Below are 6,711 nucleotides of genomic sequence, written 5' to 3'. Positions count from 1 at the left end.
CTCTAACAACAACAACAACAAAAAAAAAAAAAAAAGGAGAAATGGGCTAGATGGAAAACAGATACCAATTCGTACCTCCCAATTCCTATAAGCAAAACATCCTGAATTGGGCTTAATTAGTGAATCCAACCTTCTATATGCCCCCCACCAATCCCAATTCCATGGTCGCTCAAACGCTGAGGTTAGAACCGGGGCCCAATGCGGACTGAGCGAACTTGGGCCATGCCTTCAGAAGTCTAGGGCTAGGCTCAAGTCCACCACTGACCTGCCGTATGACACTTGACACCACCAATTCGCTGAAAACTTTCTAGAACGAGAAGTCTTCAAATCTGCCGCCTTATCAATTGCATTAACCTAGCTCAGATCTCTCTATCTCTGTTGTGTCTCTCTCGTGTGCGCTGTCAAATGAAGTGCCTCACCGTCGAGAAAGGTCGGTTCCATGCTCATCCGAATAGAATTTGATATGCCTTACAACCAACCTCAGCCGACGTGAACGTGCCAATCAATGGGAGTATTCCATATGACCTTATAAATGTATCGTAGAGATGTTCAAATATTCTCCAATGGTTGGCTGTTAGAGCTCGGCCTACGATTGCGCCAACCCTACATGCATAATGCATAGATGTAACGTGCGAGCATAATGCACAAGCATTTACCGAACAGTTAAAATACGTGATCGCCCTACTTGGTAAAGGATGCCACCAAGGTAGTAGCATGGTGGTAAGGGGGCGATAATTCCGCCCAAGTTGCCCGGGTTCGAAACGCGCGGGCGTCGATTAAATTAGGGGACCGGATGCCCCACGCTCGGCTGGCTTGTTGGCGGTTATGCTTTCCTTCCACTTGTACCAAGGTGGCGCTGGGGTGACGTACCCACACGTGAGGTGGTGAACCCAGTGGGGTGAGCCCACGGGTCGGGGAAGGCACGCGAAACCTGCGACCTGTATCGAACATTTCCTAGTGGAAGGGGGGCCCAGTAATGGGGCTGCTACGTGGGTGGGCTGGTCCCTCCCCCTCCCCTCCTATTTTTGACCAAAAAAGGATGCCGATTCTCACCTATATAACCAGCACTTGAGGGACCTTTAAGGATTTTTTTTTTGATGCTCTCTTGACTTTTTCTATACTCATGTTGCCACTTTTTCTCAAATTTTTGTTGTTTTTCTAACATTTCTGTCTGACTTAGGTATCGAAAGATTTTTTGCTAGACAAACTCCGACAAGTAAACTTCTTTTTTTTTCTATTTCAGGTCAAACAACAAGTGTTAATATCCTCGTCCGAGCACGGTCACCGCCGATCAGCGAATCTTCTTTAGGGAAATCAAACTGACCTAAGTATACGCCGATTTCATCAGCATCAATCTTAAAATGCCTTATGATGGGCACGGATTTCATCAGCATCAATCTTAAAATGCCTTATGATGGGCTCGGATTTTGGCGGCAACGGCATCCACCTCTGCCTCTACTCCCTCTCTCTCTCTCTCTTTCTCTCTCTCTTGCCTGAAATATATATCACTCTAGCCACAATATACGTCCACGGTATCATGGAGAACCTTATCATGAGTCATGACATGGGCAGTATTTAAATGCCCAACGGCAACCTTGTCGCACGGCAACTGGAAAAAGCGCTGCAGCCCATGATCCTTCACAGGCACAGCATCTGGGTTTCTCTTTCTCTTTCACTCTCTACAAGTGTCTCTGGGCTCTGATGGCAAGACTTAGACATGAAATATCTAATTTGGATTGGTGTACGAGGGATGGGAATTTCTTGGACAAAAGGCATATTACCACCTCAATACAACCGTATCAGAGGAGTTCGCATTTGGACCGGACTGCATTAATCTAAGATTCTAAGGAGTGATCGAGGGAATCGTGCATGTGGGCGGCGACATGCCCACGTAGTCTGGATCACTGGATGTTGTAAATCATTCACAAAAAGTCATCGTTCCTTGGCTCTTTCCATGCTATAATATGGTTTACGAAATAATAATTATCACCATTACCAACGAGAAGTCATACGTGGCCAAAAAATTCTTTAGATGAGTTCTATACATCTCTTTCTCTTCACTCGCCATCAGTTATAATATGCTCTATTAAGTCATTTTATAGGGTGGAATTCTAATTTTGTTAAGGAGTGATACGTCTGTTACACGGCACTTCTACCAAATAGCAAAAATCCAATTAGTCTACTTGACGAATTTTGGATTCATGTAACTGGGCTCCTGGTTTCATGATATACATAAGTTATCCTAAGGCGTGGCATGTCTATTGATCGATGTATATAGCACTGGATTGTGAAAGCATTATATACATAATTTTCTCATGTGTAACGTACAAAAGTTGATGTCTCATGTTGGTTGTGATACATAGTGAGGACTGACTTCATTTGGAAACGGAGAAAAAATAGTTGGATATATGAAAAAGTTCTTTGCAATGAAGGCAGCCAATTCATTGAATCACCTCTGGGCATCTTGGTTTCATTCTCTTACACATGCACTGCATGTCCCTAATGCGACTTATCATCACTGTCATCTCTATAAATTGTTAATACTACTTCTCTCTTCTTGATAGTACTGTGTCCATATGGGAAGGAATTAATTGATCATGAGCAACAAAGATCAGCATGCCAATCTACACGTACGGAGGGATGATTACATATGTATCCTACATGGTCAATATTTTACGTGAATAATGGCTTTCTGCACCACGCACTAGCATTAATAAAGTCGATAGTGTTACCTATATTTTTCGACTATCATGGATACGATTGCAAGCAGGTGCTCAGGCAGCACCAATATAGGAAAAAGATTACCTCCTAATGTTCTTCCTTCTGGCTGCCTAATCCCCACGTGTGGGGAGCCACATGACACGAGCCAAAAAGCTAATGGTAGGCTAGGGTTTGGTGCCATGAACTCGCTATATTCTACAACATAAATTACTATGAAATATAAAATGCACGCTGATGGAGAGTATGAGCATCATCCATTGGAGAACACTAGGAGCATGACATCTGTATTAGAGCGGAAATTATGTTATATCGATGCGTCCGTGTCGAGAAACATTACAAACTAATACAATTCAATTAATTATAGAATTTTCATTGTTAACTGTTCATTATGTTTTGATCTCTTGGTACGTGCACCACATGCATTGTACAGAGGAATGAAGTCTCTTTGCAAAAAGCCCTAGCAGTGGCGCATCTCATGCAGGAATCCCGGGTATGAAGGTGAGAGGAAGGATCCCATCTAGGGATTTGTTGTGTAAAAGGTGGACAATTATAAAACCTTTTCCACAATGCTTCGTCACGAATTACTTCTTAATCCCCTACTATAATATTCCTATCGAGTCTTGCGAAGGATAATATAGTTCTTAACCAATAGTAAAGGATACATACGTGTTTGGTGCTTCCGCTAAGAGACAAAGGAGGTGGCTAGCTTTGCATGAAGTGGGAGGCTCCGAGGAGGGAATTAGGTGCAACGTTTCATCGTGTGGACTTCGTTAGGGCTCCCGTCGGGCTAATAAAAAGACTTCGTTAGATCTCTACGCCAAAAGGAAGGACTGGAAATGACTTCATTAGGGCTAGCTAGTTTGGTTCGCAGAAAAAAAAAAAAAAAAAAGAAGATGCCTCAAAAAATAAATCTAGTATATCTGGTTGATCATGAAAATTAGCACACCTTAAAGTGGCTTATATTTGGTTGAACATCTACTTTTTTGAAAAAATTATATAAAAAATTCATTATACTCTTAATAAAGAAAATGACCTTATTTATGTATTTTGATGGCTTAAGAGTACTTTTGGAAAGAAAATTCCAATTAATTCACAATCAGTAAAAAAAATAGCTTTTTTATGTATAAAATATAAAAATATTATTTTCATGAGAATGATATTTTTTTTAAATTTCTAACCAAATAAAAAGTATTTTTTTGTTGACTATATTTTTTTTTTTTTTTTTTTTTGCGAACCAAACGAGTCGTGATGGTGAAATGTTAAGCTAAAGATCAATGCGGTCGTCGGGGTAGGCCACGAGCAGAGGGAAAGCCAATTAATTAGATCACCAGCCCATCCTTACAATATATATATATATTAGATTACCAGTCCATGACTGCTCTTTTGATTGGTGGCCTGCTTGTCTCATGAGGCTCTAAGAACATGGAAGCACATGGAAGCTGTGGTTATTGGTGCTGCCGAGCTGCATTGGTGCACGAGACTGGTGCAAATTTCAACGACGGATGCAGCACAAAACGTTGCGTTGGTGCACGCTCCTAAGTAGAAGGATGTCACGTTCTAGTCTCCTAGAGACTTGAAAATACAATCCTTCTCCATGGAAGGTGTTGAAAAATTGATGCAACTTAGGGATAACATAAACCACGTAAGACAAACTGCACCGACCGCCTTACTTTTTCCTATCGTTGAATATGACCAAAATACTCTTCTACTGTTCTACGTTACCCATGCGTACTCGATACTCCAACCTCAAACATATTAACCAGAGATTGTTAACTTTAATCATGGGACTTGTTTGATTCATGAGAACTCATTTGATTCACGAGAAACATGTCTTCTGATCAAAATATTTTTTTTTTAAAAGCTAATGCCTGGATATATGGATCTAAAAAAATAAATTTTTATTTATTTAGTTGACTATAGAAAAGTGATACATTACATAGTGGCTTAAATTTAGATGAGAATCTATTTTTTTAAAAAAAATATTTTATTATTTTGTTCTATTTAAAAATATTTTTAAAATAAAAATTATTCTAATTTTCAGCTAATAAAAATTAGAATTTTTGTATTCATTTTTTTTAATAAAAATAGAAATTTTATTTCTATAAATAGTTACGTATTCTTTTTTTTACTTTGAGAACTATGGCACAAGGAGTACAATCTCGTGGCTTCACAATTCACCGTCGGGAATCCGACACTTCCGTCCAGCCTGTCGCGCAGAGCATGCCAACAACCTCTCCACCACCAGATTTGAGTCAGACGGCCACCACCTCACCGTCGGGAACACCCCAGTCGTCCGTATTTCAAAAGGGATCCATCAAGCAATACCGTCCGTCCGATACAGTTTGGTGCCGACCAACAACCAGCGTCAGCCGCTCCGTGTTCATCGGCAAGATCATGGGGTCAGATCAGCCCATCCGTCGGCGGGGACCATCAGTTGGACGGTCGCTGATCGTTGGGGCCCCCGGCTTCGCTCTTTCTCTTTCGGGGGCTCCCCCGTTTCGTCCGGTAGCGATACTTCGGGAGAGGATTCGCGAACGGGGGGGGGGGGGGGGGGGGTGTAAAAGTCGGCCGACGACGCGGTCCAAATCCCGGTCGGCGGAAATAGTCGCGGAGACGACCGCCGGTTTTTTTCCCTGAAAATTTTTAAGTGAATAGAACCCATCATTCCACTTTTACCAAAAAAAAAAAAAAAAAACCATCGACGTGACCGACGACCAGCGAATGGAAACAGCGTGTTTTTTTGGTAAACTACCAAGGTTGGCTTTGTTCAACCAAATTAAGCTCATTTTCTCTCATAAAAGTATTAGAGGGGACAAGATTAGTTCCAAGTTTCCATGAAAATTTAAGAGGCATCTTGTTAACTATGAAATTGTGAGTGATTTTTCAAGAGTTAGGTTAATTATTTCTTCCTTGTACATTCTTTGTAAATATTATTTTAGTCTTTTTTAATAAAATTTTAGGTGGCCTTTGCCTCCCTTTCAATAAAAAAACCAAAAAAGCAAATAGATCTCATCTTCAATGAAGTGAAAGCCACTTCCTTTATTTCTGATAGGCATATTGAAAAGAGAAATTCCAAAGCCAAAAAAAAGAAGAGAGAGATAAATTAACTAAGGTTGTTGCTCTTATCATGACATCAAAGGGTGATTTTTGAGTATCCCTAAAATATTGGGACCTGTGAGATATGCAATGATGATGCCTCCGAGGACTTCTGTCTTGTCGCTTTGAATCTTTTTGTAGAACTAAGGCAAAAGAAGAGAAAAAGAATGCTAGCTCTAGGTTTGAAAATAAATAAATTTTAAAACAAGAAAGTCTCCTAAGAGATCTCTAAAAAATTTCTTATATCTAAAATCCCTCGCCGTTGCCATGCAGCATGCAAGTCTTTCATTTGCTACTGTTAGTTTGATAAATTGGTCCAATGACCAAATTAAAATATGATGGAAATGAGCTACCTAAATAGCCAAATAGCAACTGGGAATAAACTATGCAAAAGAGTTTAAAGAAGGATAAGGAATGGGAATATTAGTTATCATATATATGACTGGACATCCAAGATACTTAATAGTATTTTGAAAGATAGTGATTTTAGAAAATTTAAAATATGATTTTCTAAAGATTAAGTATATGATTTTTGATATTCTTCAAAATCTTGAGATTGCAAGATCAATGTTTTCTTTTCTTTTTTTTCATTGTTTCATTGCCTTCCTTAACTGTTTTTTCCCCTTAATATATTCCCACTGTGGTGGGAGATGCCACATATTATAGTACTTCAGAAGCCATACAACTCCTTATCTTTTGTTGCTATTATCGTTTGTCTTCTTTGGCATCCTCCCGTTGTTCTCTTGCCACATTTTCACCAAGATCTTGTACATAGCTCTTTTGAGTATATGTTAGGTGTATTGAATGCGCATTCAGTGGAAGGCAAGCTTCTATAAATTCTCTCTGCTCAAACAAATACTTCCTATCATCTACGGGCTTTGAAATGGTGAGTAG

The sequence above is a fragment of the Phoenix dactylifera genome, chromosome 3, assembly GCF_051530095.1.
Source record: "Phoenix dactylifera cultivar Ajwa chromosome 3, Ajwa_hap1_PhDact_Kaust_v1.1, whole genome shotgun sequence".
Taxonomy (NCBI): Eukaryota; Viridiplantae; Streptophyta; class Magnoliopsida; order Arecales; family Arecaceae; genus Phoenix; species Phoenix dactylifera.
The sequence above is the reverse complement of the archived record's forward strand: the minus strand, read 5'-3'. Positions refer to the sequence as shown.